This window comes from Cryptomeria japonica, chromosome 9 (assembly GCF_030272615.1).
Source record: "Cryptomeria japonica chromosome 9, Sugi_1.0, whole genome shotgun sequence".
Lineage (NCBI taxonomy): Eukaryota > Viridiplantae > Streptophyta > Pinopsida > Cupressales > Cupressaceae > Cryptomeria > Cryptomeria japonica.
In genome coordinates this window covers 383,337,071-383,357,894 of record NC_081413.1, presented here as the reverse complement: position 1 = coordinate 383,357,894, position 20,824 = coordinate 383,337,071, and positions in this window count along the sequence as shown.

Sequence of the window (20,824 nt, the reverse complement as noted above, 5' to 3'; positions counted from 1 at the left end):
TAGGGTCAGTAGGGTGGCAATTCTTAGTATAGGAAGAATAGGAACTGGCAGAGGAGAAGATAGGGTCCTTCAAGGCAGTCCTCACAGGTTGCATCTCACGCCCCTAGCAGGGGAAGCTTCCAGCAGTCCAGTGGGCCGACGGGAAGCAGAGGACCAGGTAGGGGAGCTTGCTTCTCTTGTGGGCAGTTTGGTCACATAGTCGCGCACTGCCCTCAGCATTCCAGCAACATCAGAGCCTGCAATAGGGGATGTAGGTAGACCCCATAGAGTGTTTGCAGTGGTTGAAGACCGCCAAGCTGATTATTAGGGTATAGTTATTGAGGCAGCAGGTGTGTTGTGTGGAATTCCTATCTCTATACTTTTTGATTCCGATGCTTCAGATTCTTTCATTTCTTCATCCATTGTAGAGCGGTGTGGACTTGCATCTACTAAGTAGGCAGATAGGTGGCAAGTAGAGTTGGCTACAGGTGTGTGTGTTTTTGTAGATGCATTTATTCCTAGTTGTGAGTTGGACCTAGGAACTGTAGTTACCTCAGTTGACTTTCAGGTCATTCCTTTGGGTTCTTATGGAGTTGTGTTGGGGATGGATTGGCTTTCATCTCATAGTACTCATGTAGACTGTCGTAAGAAGACAATGGAGTATTTAGATGACCTTGATAGGGAAGTGGAGATTGTTGGAGTTCAGAGACCGATATCCCTATGTATGATTTCTGCTATGTAACTTAAGCGGTGCATGCGTAGAGGGTGTCACCTTTTTGCAGTTACTCTTGAGAATGTGGATGAAAAAGAGAGTCGAGAAATCACTCTTGATGGTCACCCTATTCTTTGAGAGTATGTTGATGTGTTTCTATTGGATATTCTTGGTATGCCTCCAAAGCGAGACATAGACTTTTGCATTGACTTAGTTCCTGTTGTAGAACCTATTTTGAGAGCTCCATATCGGATGACTATTCAAGAGTTGAGTGAGTTGAAGTTGCAGATAGAAGAATTGTTGGCCAAGGGGTTCATTGGTCCTAGTGTTTCTCCTTGGGGTGCGCTTGTTATCTTCATCAAGAAGGATGGTTCTCTTTGGTTATGCATTTATTACAAACAGCTAAATAAGGTAACCATCCAGAATCGATATCCATTGCCTTGTATAGATAATCTCTTTGATCAGGTAAAGGGAGCCAAGGTGTTCTCTAAGATTGATTTGAAATCTGGGTACCATCAGTTGTGCATTCAGGATGCAGATATTCATAAGACAATGTTTCGTACTCGTTATGGACACTATGAGTTCACAATGGTACCATTTGAGTTGACGAACACACCTATAGTTTTCATGAGCCTCATGAATGGGTTTTTTCGCACCTACCTTGATCATTTTGTCCTTGTGTTCTTGGATGACATACTTATTTATTCTAGATCTATGGAAGACCATGAGGGTCACTTACGTTAGGTGTTACAGTGCTTGAGAGAGAATCAGCTTTATGCCAACTTGGCAAAGTGTGACTTCTTCCAGTCAGAGGTGAACTATCTTGGTCATGTGGTTTTAGGAGAAGGTGTATTCATGGATCCTTCAAAGATCCAAGACATTGTTGATTGGCCAGCACTGACCAATGTTTCAGAAGTTTAGAGTTTTATGGGTTTGGCCGGATATTATCACCATTTTATTTGGGGCTTTTCCTAGATAGGGCACCCGTTTACTTCTCTTCAGAGGAAAGGGAAGAAGTTTGTTTGGTTAGAGAAGTGTGAGTTAGCTTTTTGTACCTTGAAGGAACTCCTTGTCAGTGCTCCGATTTTGGCAGTTCCTAATCCATCTAGAGATTTTATGGTATGCACCGATGCCTCTTTAGATGGTGTGGGTGCAGTTCTTATGCAGGATGGACGTGTGGTTGCCTACGAGTCTCGCAAACTCAAGAGCCACAAGTTGAACTATCCAGTTCATGATTTGGAGTTGGTAGTTGTAGTGCATGCTTTGGTTAGATGGCGGCATTTTCTGTTAGGGCATCGATTTGAGTTGCATAGTGATCATCGTACTTTGCAGTATATCTTCACGTAGCCGAACTTGAATGCTCGATAGTGGAGATGGATGGAATTCCTCTGTGAGTATGATTTTGAGGTTCATTATATTTAGGGGAAAGAGAACGTGGTGGCAGATTCTTTGAGTCATAGGCGGCATGAAGTTTCAGCATTGTCCCTTGGAGTAGACTTGAGAGGAAGAATTTTTGAAGTTCTTCCTCAAGATTCTTGGTATCAGGATGTTAGAGCCGTGATAGAGTCCGAAAGGCATTTAGAGGGTAGATTTTTGAGATATAACCTTAAGGCAGATGAACTTCTTCGTCACCTTGGATGGATCTATGTACCTCCTTTGGAGAGTCTTTGCATTTTGATCATGACTGAGGCCCATCATGCACCTTATTTGGCACATCCAGGTGTCAAGAAGATGAATGCAGATCTTAGACAAATTTATCATTTGGCTGGTATGAAACACGACATTGCTGATTTTGTGTCGAAGTGTTTAGAGTGTCAGCGGGTGAAGGCAGAGCATCAGCACCCGGCAGGGCTTTTACAACCTAATTTGGTACTGGATTGGAAATGGGATATCATTTCCATGGATTTCATTGTTGGGTTGCCTATCTCTTCATGTCATCATGATGCTATCATGGTCATTATGGACAGATTGACAAAGGTTGCTCACTTTGTTCCTATTCGAGCTTCCTATACAGTAGCAATGGTGGCATGAGTTTTCTTAAAGGATGTGGTGAGATTGCATGGGATTCCAAGGCGGATCATTTCTGACAGAGATCTTGTCTTTGATAGTTCTGATACTTAATATAAGTACAGATCCAATAGCCAACAAGATGAGAGGGGGGGGTGAATCATACAAACTTAATCATCCATAAAAACATTAGATTCAACCTCGGTAACATATATTTCAGTAATATAACCAAAATTGTCAAACATGCAAACTCAAAAGCATATAAACATCATAAACCTCATAACACCAGATTTAACGTGGAAACCCAAATAGGGAAAAACCACTATGGGATTTCAGACCCACTAAGAAATATACTCTTCTAGGATATGCTCGGTTAAAAGAAAATCCTGTTAAAGATTACAAACACATTGCTAGATGTGACCCGGTTAAGGGATTTCCCTCAAATATGTTAGGATCTTCACCTTGTTAGAAGTGACCTTGTTAAAGGATTTCAAACACTCAATCAGAATATCACCTTCCTAGAGGGATTTACAAATAAGACTATTAAGTCCACTTGGTTAAGAGATTTTCTGTCACTTTCACAAAATAAAAGTAATAAAATCTATCTGCAACTTCACATCTAAAATGCTAAAGCAGATTCCTATTTGTTCAATACAATCTAGACATAGAACTAATCTTGTCTATCTGTTGGGCTTATATACTCTGTTATTCTAACAGGTCTTCAAGCTTCTATGCTCGGTAATCACTATGTAGCATCCCTATGCATACACTTGCCTGCATACATTGTTTATCAAAAGTTTCCTATTTATAAACAATTAGGTAACCGCTTAATCTCCTTGATCACATTTCCCATGATCAATCATAGCCATCAGATCTTCGATCTTGTCCAGGTTCAATGCATCTTTCAATCTGAAAATGTTTTACCCCGCCTTGGAACTTGTACAATAGTCTTGGAACTTGTGCCAGGGTATTGCAGTTCAATCTAAGCTGTAGATCTTTATGCCAACTTTTCATTTCCTTAGATTCATTAACAAACTTCTTCCACAACTCACCAGTCATTTAATCAGTTCCAGCTCATCAGCTTCCTTCATTAAATAATGCATGTAAACGTTTAATGCATTCTTTTATAGCTCAGTTACAACTCGGTAACAACTCGGTGAATACTAAACTTCACTCGAGAGACATTCCGCCTTCATTAACCGATAGCGATAACCTTAGGGTTTACCGACTAGGTTCCTTAGGGTTTATCGACTAGGTTCTTTACTTGATAACATAGTATAGTATTAACCTTTACATTTTACAACATATGTATGATGCTAAAACAATCTAAAATATCATGATCTCATCATTGTCTGACTCGGTAATAGTTGCCCATTGAATACCTTATTCATCCCCTTATTCATCATATTCTTTTCTGTGTCTTTTACCGACATCTTTATAATCTTCATATCATACTTCTCAAGATATGGCAACATCATACTGAATTAGAAAATCAATTTCTTGACATCAATGACAAAATAATAATATCAAGACACTAAAATATTCTTAATCAGTTATATCCATAATCATCAACAACCTTCTCAATATCCTTATTGAAATGCCAACAATCTTTCATTGTCTGTTATAATGCAACATTGCCAACAATCTCCCCCTTTGCATTGATGGTAAAACCAATTGATTTGACCTTAAAAGATTTGGATTGTTGTGATTCTGAAATGCTGAAATGCTCTCCCCCATACATTAGACTTGTCTTGTTTTCTTTTTTCCAATCTGTAGTCTGCTCAGTTTTCTTTTAGTCTTCTCCTTTGATAGGTCTTCTTCCTCTATATAATCTTCTCCCCCTTTGTAGGTCTTCTCCCCCTTTGACAACAATGCCAAAAAGTAAAGAACTAAAACATAATTACTTTCTGTAAGAAGTGATTTCCTGTTGTTGTGTATCAATTGAGTCTCGGTTAGAGTATTTTGACTACAATTCCTGTTCCCTGTAATATTTCCTATATTATTTTCTATACACCTTTAGAAAACATCCTAAAGTGTATAAATCAGCATCAACTCCAAAAAGATATTCAATAAAGTCATCGGATTGATGCTTTCACCGAACTCGGTTAGTGTGTAGAAGATAGGGGTAGGACCCCTAACTTGCTTCTGAGATATTCAAAAGTGTCCCTTGGTAGTGGCTTGATGAAGATATCTGCTATTTGTTCCTTTGTGCTAACATACTCCAACACCACTTTCTTCTCTTGAGCTTCTTCTCTAAGATAATGATATTTGATAGAGATGTGCTTTGTCTTAGAGTGCATAACAAGATTCTTTGAAATATTAATGGCACTAGTATTGTCACAGAATATAGTTACTGGCTCGGTAAATTTCTCATTTATACCTTCCAACAGTTGTTTGATCCATGCAATGTTGGTACAATTCAATGCTGCAGCAACGTATTCAACTTCTGCTATTGACTGTGAAACACATCCTTGTTTCTTGCTAAGCCAACTCACTAGTCTTTCTCCTAAAAAGAAAGCTCCTCCACTTGTGCTTTTTCTACCATCAATGTTGCCTACCCAATCAACATCAGTATAAACTTTTAAATCAAAATCATTTCCTTTCTGATATACTAAGCCATAATCCTCTATGCCTTTCAAGTATCTAAAAATTCTTTTGATTGTTGTCATGTGTGTTTCTTTAGGATCTGTAGAGAATCTTGCAACTATACCTACTGCATGTGCTATATCCGGTCTGTTGTGAACAACATATTGTAGCTTTCTAATCATGGATCGGTAAAGTGTCTCATCAATAGATGCAGATTCATCATTCTTTGACAATTTACAGTTGGTAATCATAGGAGTACTTACTGGTTTTGAATCCTCCATTCCAAATTTCATCAAGATTTCCTTTATGTACTTGGATTTTGTAATGAAAATCTCATTTTTCATTTGTAGTATCTATAAACCTATAAAATACTTTATCTCACCGATTAATGACATCTCAAATTCTTTGCTCATTTCATTTCCAAAGTTTTTGCATAAAGAGTCATTGCCACAAAATATAATATCATCAACAACTATGGCTGAGATCAACATTCCATTTTCATCATTCTTCATGTATATGTTTTTGTTCTCACTTGTCCTTATAAAACCAATCTTAATCAAATAAGAGTGCAATCTTTCATACCATGATCCGGGTGCTTGTTTCAAACCATATAAAGTTTTGTGTAATTTACATACCTAATCTTTATTATTGTCTTCAACAAATCCTTCAGGTTGTTCAATAAAAACTTCTTCTTCCAATATTCTATTTAGAAATGCAGATTTGACATCCATTTGATATATCTTGAAGTTCTTGAAAGCAGCATAGGCCAACAATGTTCTCACTCCTTCAAGTCTAGCAACAAGTGCAAAAGTTTCACCATAATCAATTCCTTCTTCTTTAGCATAACCTTTGCAAACTAGTCTTCTTTGTTTTGAATGACCTCTCTTTTTTCATTTAGCTTGTTTCTGAAAATCCACTTTGTACCGATTACATTTTTGTCCTTCGGTCTTGGGATTAGTTTCCATGTGTCATTCTTCTTGATTTGATCAATCTCTTCTGTCATAGCATTTATCCAATCTTCACTGTTAAATGCCTCTTTCACTATTCTCGGTTCAAATTTAGATATCAAACATGCGTTCTGTCTCAGTTTGTTCCTTGTCATCACTGGATCATCCTTATCTCCTATAATCTGACTTGGTGCATGATGTTTTTTGACATACTTGGCTAATACAGGCTCGGTAGGCTCTATATGATCTTCTTCATCACTCAGTAACTGGATATTCTCTTCATTTTCTTCAACAGTCTTCTCGGTAGGACTTCTTGGTTGAACATAGACAAATTCATCATAGTCTTCTGGTTCCTTGGAATTTCCTTCATCATTTATTTTTGCAAATTCATCAATTTTCACATTTACACTTTCTACTATTTTGTTAGATGATTTGATTAGACATTTAAATGCTTTGCTTCTAGAAAAATACCTTAGAAACGTTCCTTCTTCACTTTTCTGATCAAACTTGCCATTTCTATCATCTTTATGAACATAGCATCTACTTCCAAAGATTTTAAAATAACTAACATTAGGTTTCTTATCATACCAGATTTCATATGGTGTCTTCAATGTACCTTTCTTCAATTGAACTCGATTCAAGGTGTAAACTGCTGTGCTTATTGCTTCTCTCCAAAATGTTTGTGGCACCTTCTTTTCAATCATCAGTGTTCTAGCACAATCCACAATAGATTTGTTTCTTCTCTCAGCTATTCCATTCTGCTGTGGAGTTCTTGGTGCAGAGACTTGTCTTTTAATACCATGATCATTGCAGAATAAGTTGAACTCATCAGATGTGAACTCTCCTCCTCTATCTGATCTAAGACATTTTAGTTGTCTTCCTGTTTCATTTTCAACTCTTGCCTTGTACCATTTAAACATTTGGAAAGCTTCTGATTTTTCTTTTAGAAACATTACTGACATCATCCTTGAATAGTCATCCACAAATAATATGAAATATTTATCACCATAATAACTTTGAACTTTCATAGGACCACAAAGATCAGTGTGCACTAGATCTAAAATTCCCTTAGAAGTGTTATACTTACTTGTAAAGCTTGATCTTGTCATCTTACCCATTTGGCATCCTCGGCACATAGCATTCTCAGGTTTTTCAAGACTCAGTAGACCTCTTACTTTGTGCTTCTTGCTTATTTTGATTAGATTATCAAAATTTACATGACAAAACCTTTTATGCCATAACCAGGTATCATATAACTTTGCATGCAAACACTTATTCCAAGTTGAGTCAAGGTGAAATGTGTTACCTTTTGTTTGTGTCCCAGTAGTAGCTAACTTTCCATTCTTGTCATGAACTTTTACAATTCCCTTCTGAAATTCTATTTGGTAACCTGTGTTGTTTAGCTGTGCTACACTCAACAAATTGTATTTCAAACCTTCAACCCAATAAACATCATTGCATCTTGCATTATCAATAAGTGTTATAGATCCTTTACCTCTCACTGGACATGGTGCATCATTACCAAATCTGACATAGCCTCCATCATAATCTTCTAACATAACAAACTTGTGTTTATCTCCTGTCATATGATGTGAGCATCCACTATCTATAATCCAAGAATCATTAGTGTTTATGTGAGATATTAGGGCTTTTTCTTCATACCTTTCTTCATCTGATCCATCTTTGATAGCCACATAAACTACTTCCTCTATATCAGTCTCATCTAATTTATCATCATTGGATTCTTCATCAGCAATTAAACATGTCATTCTATCTCTTCTTCTGAAGTCTTGGTGTCCTCTGTAATGATTATCTTTCTGTCTGTCATCTCGATAATCTCTCTTTTCAGTAAAATCTTTGTCAGGACAGTTATAAGCCATATGTCCTATCTTATCACAATTGAAACATTTCAAAGGTAGTTTTCCTTTATACTTACCTTTGCCTCTCGGTAACCTTTTGGCTAATAGTGCTTCAAACTCTTCTTGCTTTCTGATTTCCTCATACAGTTTGTGTACTGCCTCCATGTTCTTACGAAATCTTTCACTTGCTCCACTATGATCTCCTTTAGAGTACTTATACTTTCTTTCATTGAAATCATTAGATTCATCGAGATGAAAAGAACTAAATGCAGATTCAACTTTATTTACCGAAGATCCACTGTTATCAAAGTTACTTAACTCAAATGCATGTAGCTTACCAATAGTAGCATCTAAAGAAACTGACATATTAGGTATAGACCTCAATTCATTGATTGCAGAGACTCGGATTGCATAAGCTGGTAGAAGGGTTCTTAACAACTTGCTTGTTATATCCTTTTCTTCAATAGTTCCACCTGCTCCTTTGATTTGATTGACAATCTCCTTTAGTCTTGTACTGTACTGAGTTATGTTCTCACCTTAATTCATCCTCATAGATTCAAGTTGTCCTCTTAGACTATCTACTTTTTCTCTTTGAACATATTCATCTCCTCCATATACTGATATGAGCTTATCCCACATTGCCTTTGCATCATTGCAGCCTTCTAGATCATTAAACTCTGAATCGGTCAATGTAGATGTTATTTCAATCATTTCTTGAATATGTTCTTGCTTTTCCTTTATCTCTTCCATAGTCAATGGATAGGTGCTCGGTGTGACAAAATCATTCTTCAGATAATATACATCATATTCTCCAACTCTTGATAGATGTAGCTTCATTCTTTTCTGTCATGTTGAGAAACTTGACTTGTTCAGCTTCGGTGCATCCCTCTTATACATCTTTGGATCTTTAACTCAAGTGCCTTTAAACTTTCCTTCCAGAGTCCAATGCTCTGATACTTAATATAAGTACAGATCCAATAGCCAACAAGATGAGAGGGGGGGGGGGGGGTGAATCATACAAACTTAATCATCCATAAAAACATCAGATTCAACCTCGATAACATATATTTCAGTGATATAACCAAAACATGCAAACATGCAAACTCAAAAGCATATAAACATCATAAACCTCATAACACCAGATTTAACATGGAAAACCAAATAGGGAAAAACCACTATGGGATTTTGGACCCACTAAGAAATATACTCTTCTAGAGTGTGCTCGATTAAAAGCAAATCCTGTTAAAGATTACAAACACATTGCTAGATGTGACCCGGTTAAGGGATTTCCCTCAGATCTGTTAGGATCTTCACCTTGTTAGAAGTGACCTTGTTAAAGGATTTCAAACACTCAATTAGAATGTCACCTTGCTAGAGGGTTTTACAAATAAGAATGTTAAGTCCACTTGGTTAAGAGATTTTCTATCACTTTCACAAAATAATAGTAATAAAATCTATCTGCAACTTCACATCTAAAATGCTAAAGCAGATTCCTATTTGTTCAATACAATCTAGACATAGAACTAATCTTGTCTATCTGCTGGGCTTCTATACTCTATTATTCTAACAGGTCTTCAAGCTTCTGTGCTCGGTAATCACTATGTAGCATCCCTTTGCATACACTTGCCCGCATACATTGTTTATCAAAAGTTTCCTATTTATAAACAATTAGGTAATCGCTTAATCTCCTTGATCACTTTTCTCATGATGAATCATAGCCATCAGATCTTCGATCTTATCCAGGTTCAATGCATCTTTCAATCTGAAAATGTTTTACCCCACCTTGGAACTTGCACAATAGTCTTGGAACTTGTGCCAGGGTATTGCGGTTCAATCTAAGCTGTAGATCTTTATGCCGACTTTTCATTGCCTTAGATTCGTTAACAAACTTCTTCCACGACTCACCAATCATTTAATCAGTTCCAGCTCATCAGCTTCCTTCATTAAATAATGCATGTAAACATTTAATGCATTCTGTTATAGCTCGGTTACAACTTGGTAACAACTTAGTGAATACTAAACTTCACTCAGTAGACATTCCGCCTTCATTAACCGATAGCGATAACCTTAGGGTTTATCGGCTAGGTTCCTTAGGGTTTACCGACTACATTCTTTGCTTGATAACATAGTATAGTATTAACCTTTACATTTTACAACATATGTATGATGTTAAAACAATCTAAAACATCATGATCTCATCATTGTCTGACTTGGTAATAGTTGCCCATTGAATACCTTATTCATCCCCTTATTCATCATATTATTTTCTGTGTCTTTTACCGACATCTTTATAATCTTCATATCATACTTCTCAAGATATGGCAACATCATACTGAATTAGAAAATTAATTTCTTGACATCAATGACAAAATAATAATATCAAGAAAGTAAAACATTCTTAATCAGTTATATCCATAATCATCAACAACCTTCTCAATATCCTTATTGAAATGCTAACAATCTTTCATTGTCTGTTATAATGCAATATTGCCAACAGTCTTTACCTCAGCATTGTGGACCTCACTTCACCATGCTTTGGGGACTTAGTTGAACTTTAGTTCGGCTTATCACCTAGAGACAGATGGTCATACAAAGTGAGTGAATTAGGTTTTGGAGGACATGCTTCGCATGTATGTTATAGACCAACAGTCGCGCTGGGAGGATTATATCTATCTAGTGGATTTCTCTTATAACAATGGATATCGTAGCTCCATAGGTATGTCCCCCTTTCAGGCATTGTATGGTCATCCTTTCCACACTCCTTTGAGTTGGGATCGACTAGAGGGTAGGGTGCGTATAGGACTAGATATTCTTCGAGAGATGGAGCAGCAGGTTGAGCGGATTCATGAGCATCTGGTAGCTGCACAGGATAGGCAGAAGAAGTATGCAGATGCTCATAGGGTAGATCATCAGTTTTTTGTGGGTGACCATGTGTTCTTGAGAGTGCGTCTGTGGAAGAGTCTGATCCATTATGAAAAGGGTTCTAAGTTGGCACCTCGATTTCTTTGCCCATTTGAGATCCTTGAGAGGATAGGACCTATTACCTATCATCTTGTCCTGCCATCGAGTCTATCCCGCATCCACAATGTCTTTCATGTTTCAGTTCTTCAACCTTATCATCCTGATGTGACACATGTTCTTGATTGGAACTCTTTGCAGGTCGAGGATGGGAAGCTTTCCATGGAGCCCATGTGCATTCTTCAACATCGAGATTTGACCCTCATGGGTCATACCATCGACCAGGTAATGGTCCTATGGGACCCAAATGATGAGACCTCAGTGACTTGGGAGGATGCAGTGAAGATGAGAGAGCTCTATCCTTATCTATTTTAGGCTTCCAAGAGTAAGCCTAGTTTTGGGGGGGAGAATGTAGTACCCCTCCTCGAATGAACTTATTAGACTCATATTTTGCTATTGTTTACTCTCAGTGGATACATTACCATTATGTGTTATTCAGACTTATATGACATTATTTCATGCTTTATCTGGATATGAGATGCATAATTTATTTATAGTATTCCAGTACTTGTGATTTGTGGTATTTTGTGGATTAGTGTTATGTACTGACAATTTACTTTATCTATGCAATGTGTAATTATATGTTGCGTGTCTACGAGTGTATTGGATGTGAGGGGATGATTTTCCTTCAGTCACTCTGGTGAGACAGGGAATGTCACGATTCTCTTTCATCAGTGTGCGTGTCGTGTATTCTATATTTGTATATATGCATATGTGGTTCGATGATGCAGGTTATTGTAGGTACAAGTATCAGGTAGGTACGAGGTATCATCTTCACCTGGCTTCACAGGTCTGAGCGTGCCTTATTTGTCTGATGGGAGTGGAGGAGATAGTGGTTGACCCTAATTGTACCTCAGTTGCACTCTTGTGAGTGTCATCAGTTGGTCGTCCCTTTTGGTTTTATTCAGCTGTCGAGTCAGTTTGTTTGACTTTTTCAAATTCTTTGTTTGGGTCTTCTCGGTTTGTGTGCCCTAGTAGATTGGATTAATTAATTGAGTTTATGGTGTCACTTTATAGTTATCATATTTAATTTATAAATTATAATGCTTTAGTGACTATGAATTTAATTAATTAAGTGAAGTGATTTAAATTTAGTTGCAAATTGCATTATATTATAAATATAATTTTATTTAAATTTAGTAGAAAATAAATTAATTGCATTTATTGTTCTCTAGATTTTAAAAATAAAATTACTTTCCTTTATTAGTTTGCAAATTGAATTATTTTAGAAATATAATTTTATTTAAACTTTAGTGGGAAAATAAATAAAATTAGATGAATTTATTGTTCTCTAGATTTTAAAAATAAAGTAGAAATAAATAAAATAAAGTAAACTTACTTTCCTTAAATATTATTTTAGAAAGTTAATTAAATGGGAATGAGAAAAGAAAAAAAGAGGGGAAAGCAATGATTTTTGGGAAATTGCATTTTCATTTGTTTTTGTGGGAATTAGAAAATATATAAGTCCTTTTTAGTTTTAAAATGGAATATTATATTTTTGGAAAGGAAAATATTTTCAACCTAGAAAGGTTTAGTTAAACATATTTTAAAAAAGTTTTTTTTGGGGGAGTTCACAGGGAGGCAACATTCTGTAGGAAGAAATTTCATAATTTTCTTGGATGCATGTTGGAGAAGTGAGGATTGGCATGGATATTTGATTGCAGGAGATCTTCCTTAAGATCTTCTAGGAAAGCTTTCCAAGGTTGGATAACTTCTGCCTAGTTATTTTTTTAATATATTAGCTCAAGTATTTCTCCTCTCTCTGTAGTTTTTCGGTGTGTATTGTAAAAGAAAAATATTTCTGGTTGAGTCTTGGTTTGTTTATGTTTAGATGTTTTATTATTTCCTTTCTGTATTATTTAGCTTGATATTGTAAAATTATAGGGGGTTATGCTGGCAAAATTTTGCCAGATTTACCCTCCTTTGTTCCAAATAGATTTTCTCTGTGTGTTATGCGATTTTGTGTTTCTTCCTGGTTAAAAAAAAAAAAAAAAAAAAACCATTAGAATTTTGGGTTAAAAGAAAAATTGGGCTTATGGAGGAAATTTTTGTAAAAGAAATGGAGTTTTGCCCTCTCTGTTATTGTCACAGAGTTTGGGTGTTTTTATGAGTTTCTTTTCTAGTAATTAATTTGTGTAATTTTAGTTTTACTCTTTTTTAAAAAATTACTTTTATGCTGTGTTTTATTAGACTCTGTTGTCTTAGAGTGGAGATGTTGAGATTTTAAAATCTCTGTTGAAAATTTCCTTTAAACAAAAAAGAGTATTGGAATTTTATTCTCTGTGTTAAATTAAAATTTAATTAAATTTTTTTTTTTTTTTAAAAGGGAGGGGGTCGGTAGCTTGCTACCATGCGGTAGCAGTACTACCTACGGTAGTACCTGCTACTGTAGGGTAGCAGGGCTACCTTAGGGTAGGAAAAAAAGGCTACCAAGGCAAAACATAATTTCACCTCCCTGGTTCATGTGCCTCCAGTATTAATGTTGAATTTGTTTTTTTATTTATTTTATGTTTAATATATATATATATATATATATATATATATATATATACATATATATGTTTTAAACCTTGGGCATTTTATTAATTGAGTATTATGAATTTTGTGCAAATAAATTCATTTTATAATATATATATTGTTTAATATGAAAATGTCTCTTCGCATAAATTGGTTGAAATGGGTCACATTAATCTTGAAAATAATCCATTGTGTTGTTGTTCTGGGAAGCCAAATGATCACACTTTGGGTTCGGTCTCACTTTCATCTTTACTGAAGACATTTTCTAATAACGGTGGTATAGTGGATGGAAATCCCCCAATGAATGGAGTAGATCATCCATTGATGATAGATTTTCCTAAGATGCCAAATAATCACACAAAGGGTAAGGATGACAATTTGTCTTCATGCACTCAAAAGGAGGTTTTGGATTCTTCAAAGAATGTGAATTTAGATAAAAATGTAGTGGTTGATATGGAAACTATTAAATGGGTACCTACCATAGGTTTTCCTAATGATGCTTCTTTAGTTTAGGAAATTAAGATTTCGATGTCTAATAATTCCCCTCTGAATGTTGAAATTAATATGGCTAATGACTCTTCCTTAGGGAATAATAATCCGTTAGAGGTTGTCCCTGTTATTATGCCAGATGAGAATTTGGTTTAGCAAGTAAATGATATTTTTAACAATCATGCACATAAAATGGAGGAGGGTATTACTGATAGAGTTGTTTGTTCAATTGAGAATGATTTGGGGGGTATAAACTCAACCCTTCCAATTTTTGCATCTGCTAATCCTTTTGCGGTTTTGGCTACAATAGAGTTGGGTTTTGAAGATAATCCATTTATCTTGGCTTCTCCAAAGTAATGCAAGAGTTTACCAATTGTCCAAACAACTCCGGTTTTTTCACCACCAGTCGTTTCTCCTAGGAGAGGTAGGCCTCCAAATAATCTTAAGACTCAAATGAAAATTGATGTTGGAATTCAAAAGACGTTGTCTCTTTCTCCTGCTGGTGGGCAAGGGAGGCATTCAGTCTCTCTTGGCAGGCCTAAGAAAACATGCCTAACTCCTATAAGTGTAAAAAAAAAGAGGAGTAAAAGATTTGTGACTAGTCTTCCCGTGACAAGATCAGGGGCTGTGAAACGTAATTTGCAAGGTTGCTTTGGGGAAAGAAAAAATTCTTCAATTAATGGGAAGAGGGGAGCTTCGGCCTCCCCTCAAGGACAATGAGAATTATTTCTTGGAATGTTAGGAGCTTAAATGCCCCTAGAAAGAGACACTTAATTAAGTCCTAGATGGACTTAATTAAGTGTGATATTTTTATGTTGCAAGAAACAAGTCTACTGATTTGGTTTTTTCATCTTGGAGAAGGTGGAATTTTCTTTCTTCTCCAGCTTGTGGTGCTTCAAGAGGTTTGGCACTGCTTTGGAATAATTATAATATTGAGGTACTTTTAGTAGCATCTGCTACAAATTGGATGTTGGCTTTAGTTATAAGAAAGATTTCGAAGGTTAAATTCTGGCTTTTTAACATTTATGCTCCGTCAAGAATTCAAGGGAAGAGTAAGTTATGGGGTGAATTAAAGAGGATTTCTTCTCCCTTAAAATATGGTTCCTTTATTATCTTCGGGGGTGATTTTAATGCTATCATTGATTTAGATGAGAAAAGAGGAGGTGTTCTCCCTAATAAAAGGATTATGGATGACTTTGGGGATTTTATTTCTGATATGAGCCTTTTTTATTGTAAGTCTCAGAATGGGGTTTTCACATGGAAAAACATGAGAAGGGATTTTTCTCAGATTGCTAAGAGATTAGAACAGTTTTTGTTATCTGACAATTGGATTGATTCAGATTTTGAATTCTTTTCCTCTATTCTACTGGTCTCGGGTTTTGATCATTTTCCAATTTCCCTTTCAGTTATTGAGGATAGGGCTTCTTTTAAGTCTCCATTTAAATTTGAGCCCATGTGGTTTAGGGATTCTTCATTTTTGCCTCTTCTTATGAAATGGTGGAATTCTGCTCCTTTTTGTTCTCGGTCCTATATGTTTCAGACTGCTAAGAAGTTAAGTTATTTGAAATTGAATATTAGGGAATGAAATATCTCGCATTTTAAGAACATTTTTCAAGAGAAACAAAGGATTCAAGATATGATTGAGTGTCTTAATACTCGTGCGTCAACATGGTATGGTGCCACATGTTTTTGATGAATTGAAGTCACTAAAATTATGGCTTGAGGAGGTGTTAGCTAGAGAGGAAATCTATTGGAGACAGAAATCTAGAAAGTTATGGATTTTAGATGGTGATAGGAACACAACATTTTTCATTCTTCAACTAAGATTAAAAGATGTAAGAATATGATATCTTGTATTCAGTGTCAGAATGGGAATTTATTGACAGAGCAAGAGGACATTGCTTCAGAGGTAGTTAGGTTTTTTAAGTCATTATTATCTTCGAAAAATGGAAATCTTAGCAATGATATTATATCTAATATTCCTCCTTTAGTATCTTTGGAAGACAATAAGATGTTGATGTCTCCCTTTTCCTTAGAAGAAGTTAAGAGTGTTGTCTTTTCCATGAATCCAGATAAAGCTCTGAGACTAGATGGTTTTACTCCTTTATTTTTTCAGAAATGTTGGGATTTTGTGGGAAATGATGTTTTATTAGCTCTCGAGGAAGCTAGGAGAAATAGGTCTATTTTAAAAGAACTTAATACTACAATGATTGCAATTATTCCTAAAAAAGAGGATACTAAGACTTTTTCTGACTTCCACCCCATTGCTTTATGTAACACTTTGTATAAGATATTTAGGAAGGCAATTTCCCTTAGGTTGGCAAAAATTCTACGTAGGATCATTTCATTAGAGCAAGGTAGTTTTGTTCCCGGAAGGGAGACGACAGAGGGTGCAATTGTAGCATATGAGGTGCTTCATTCTATTTCCACCCAAAGAACCCATGATACTTAAACTAGACATGATGAAGGCTTATGATAGAGTAGAGTGGGGGGCTTTATGTGTTGTTCTTGAGAAGTTAGGTTTTTCCAAGGCCTGGGTCAAATGGATTTGTGCATGTATTTCTTCTGCAAGATTCTCGGTTTAAATTAATGGTTCTCCTTGTGGGTTTTTCACTTCATCTAGGGGTTTGAGAAAGGGAGATCCCCTTTCTCCCTTTTTGTTTATTCTCCTAGTTGAAACCTTTAGTTGGGCTATTAGGGCTGCTAAAGTGGGGGGGCTTTGGAAAGGTATAAGGATTCAGAATATTCCCCAAAGTATTTCTCATTGTCTCTTTGCAGAAGATACTCTGTTATTTGGACATGCTTCGTTAGTTGAGGCAAAAGTGACTAAAGGAATAATACAAAATTATTCATCATTTTCTAGTCAGAAAGTGAATGGTGATAAATCAAATATTTTTTTCCTTAATACATCACAACTGGTTCAGCATAGGTTGCAATCCTTTGGGGTTTTGAGACTGGAAATCTTCCATGTACTTACCTTGGGATTCTTTTCTTTGTTAAACAAGATAAGAATGGTTTTTGGGATAAGATTATTTTGGTCATTTCTAAAAGAATTCTCTCATGGAATCACAGATGGTTAACTTTGGTGGGTAAAATTATTCTCATCAAGTCTATTTTGAATGTTGTTCCCATATATCTCATGTCTGTTTTGAAGTCTCCAAAAGCAGCTATTGTTAGTTTATAGGATACTCTTAGAGATTTTCTTTGGAACAATAATAAAGATGGCAAGAAGAAACTCCCTTTAGTTACATGGGATAAGGTATGTTTGCCTAAGGAACTTGGGGGAATAGGAATTCAGAGTCTAGAGAATCAGAATTTAGCCTTAGGTGCTAAGTTGGTTTGGAAATTATATGACAAGCCTAGCTCCTTATGGGCATAGATTATGTTTGTCAAATATTTAAATAATGGACCGAGAGAGTACATTTTTAAAGTCTCAAATTTTCCTTCGGGTTCTGCTATTTGGAATTTCCTTTGTAAATGTAGATCAGTTATTTTGCCTCATCTCTCACGGATTGTTCATAATGTTAGAAAGGTCAGATTCTGGGATGAAGTATGGAATGGACACACACATTTGGTGAATATTAGGGATTGGTCTCCTCTGATCATTGTTCTTTCCTCCCTTTGGGGTGTTTTTGTAGCAGATTATTTTGAAATTGTGACTAGTGGACCCCTTAAGCTAGCTAGATGGAAGTCGATTGATTTCTTAGATGTTGATCAAAGCATGAAATTAGATTTTGAGAAGATTTTGGGGGATAGAATTGTATTTCTTTCTGATTCTGAGGATGAACTTATTTGGACAAAGAATATTTCTGGTAAGTACACTGTTAAAGATGGTTACAACTCTCTTATGGTTGCTAAAGATTTATCATCTTGGCCTTATAAGTTGTTTTGGCATTCGCCTTGTCTTCCTAAAGCTAGAGCCTTTGCTTGGTTGGCAGTTCAGGACAGAGTCCTTATAGGTATGAGACTAGACAGACTTGGTATTACTGTTGTTTTCCCTTGTATCCTTTGTAACAAAAATTTGGAATCTTCTTCACACCTGTTCCTACATTGTGATTAAGCTTATGAATGTTGGTAGTGGTTGTTTGAGAAGTTAAATATATCCCTTGTTATTGGTAAGGATCTCATTTCCCATTTTAGATCTTGGCCCTTTATATTTGCCTCATCTTTTTATGCATGCCTTTGGATCATATCTCCATCTATTGTGATTTGGAATGTTTGGCTAGAGAGAAACAACAAGATATTAAAAAAAAAGGTCTCCTGTGTTTGAGGTTCTATTAAAAATTGAGTCTTCAATCTCTGAGGTTGCTTTGCCATTTATTTATAAGAATTTGGAAAATCTTACTTCTTTTTCACACTGGGATAGTAGAGTTACTAGAGTTTGGAAGATGCTATAAGTTTTACCCTCTCATGGTTCAATTTTAAAAAAGATTGATGCAATAGGTAAGAGATGGTCTACTAGATGGAAACCTCCTCCACAGGGGCACTTTAAACTGAATTTTGATGGGGCCTCTCATGGTAACCCTGGGCCAGCTGGGGTAGGCATGGTAATTTATGATCACAATGTAAATTTTATTCGAGCTAAGTGTCATGCTATTAGTTTTAAAACTAACAATTATGCAGAATTTCATGCTTTGTCTTTTGGTTTGGATATGACAATCTCTTTGGGAATTAAGGACTTAATAATTGAAGGTGATTCTATTTTGATTATTCAATGTGTTATGAAAAAGAAATCGAATTGTTGGAATTTGCAGTATATACTTGATCCCATTTTACAAAAATTAGAATTGTTTGAATCTTTCTTGGTATCCCATTGTTACAGAGAAGTTAATAAGATTGCGGATTATTTGGCAAATTTAGCCATTGATAGAAATACTAATCAGTGAGAGGTGGGTTTTGAGGAAATTCCTTCTAGGGTATGGGAAGGTTTGCAACAATAGTTATATGATTTTCTTGAGTAATGTTGATGTAAAATTTTATGATGATAATTATTCCCGCTTTCCTGTTTCATTTCAAGTACTCATGTTTGTTGTTTGGAGGAGAGTTTGAGCTCATGGTATTTAATACAATAGTGTTTTTCCAAAGGTTTCTTGATACTTTCTTTTTTGGCAGGAAGGTTTTTGGCTCATAGGATTTGCCATAGGGCTTTGGAAAATTTTGTCTTCTTCCATTGACAGTAGTTGTGGAGTCTACATTTGAAAATTATCCGATGGGTTTTTTTGGCAAATTGTCATATGGGCTCTATGCAAAACTGATATTATATGTGTTGTGACCACATTTTGTATGTGGTTTTGGGCGAGGTGTATAAACTGATTTGTTAGATACTATAGGTTTATTTTATGAGCTGTGACTGAAGGTTTTCTTCCCAAGGTTCTTTCCTCCGGTATGCTCTTTGAATCCTGTGTAAAAAATAAAAAATATTAATAAAAAAAGTTTAGTGGAATAATCCACTTTTATTGAAAAAAAATAAAAATATATGTATATGATGTATATTCGGTGATTATATATATTCATATACATATATTATATTATTGTATATATATAATTAATTCAGAATTTAGTTAATTTCAGAAAAAGCTTATATTTGGATTCTTTATTTAATCATGGAAACAGGTTAGGGGGTTAATTTTTATGTGTTTAAATTTAGCCTTTTTGAACAAATGAAAACTCTACTATTCTTTTATCAATAAAGATGCATTTTCTATTTTTCTGAAATATCCGTATTTGCAAAGAATTTAATGCTTTTTACTACTTTAAAAAGATTGCCTATTATAGGATCTTTAGAATAAACGGTACTCTCTGGTAAAAGCATTTTCATTGTAAATCTGATTTTGAGTTGTTGTCATGTTGTAAAGGTTGGTTTTACCCCTTGGTCAGGTGTTGTTGTGTAACCATTTCGATGTGTTTTGTTCCAAATAGTCAATCCTGGGTTTATGATTTGTGTATCCTTCACCTGTAGATCTGTCAGGACTAGATATGGCTGTCAGTTTTGCCTTAGAGTTCTCGTAGAGAGACCATTCCTGTTAGTGTCCTATGTGAGAGAGTGGCTTTCAAGCGGGGGTCACGCCCAAAGTGGATGGTAGGAAAACCCCTTGAAAGTTAGTTAAGAAGTGATAATCTAGTAATTGATTAGGGGGTGGGTAGCTGAAATATTTAATTAAGATAATATGCCTCGCACATGATTGAGCGCTTGTATAGGCTCAAGATGTGGTGAGAAGGCCTGGAATGGAAAACCTACCACTTTTTCTTCATGAAGGGATTGGTAGGGTCTGCATGATGCTTAGATGAAGTTGGGGGTTTGGGAGAGGTTACCAAGATAACCTAGGATGGGGGCCGGGACCTATGGAGACCTACCTAGGGTAACCACCTTAAGCCATGCGATGACACTCTCTCCTTAGGATCACTAGTGTTTGTGAGTTGAGTCACATGGGTTTTGCGGAGTCATGTTATACTCTTGTACTTATCTGGCTTTGCTTGCTTGAGGGTCTTCTGCTATCTCCCAGTATGGTGGGGTGGTTCCACTTTGGGATCACATGGTCAGGTGGTAGTGCCATTTCCCATCGGATATCTGTGTTCATATCTTCATGCAAGGATCGGCTTCGCTGGTGTTTCTTGGTTCGTGACTCTTGTATCAGATCTTGTTTGAGATTATATTATCATTGAGACCATGTGGTGATAGTATCAGTAAACTATGTAACCTTAGCATTGTC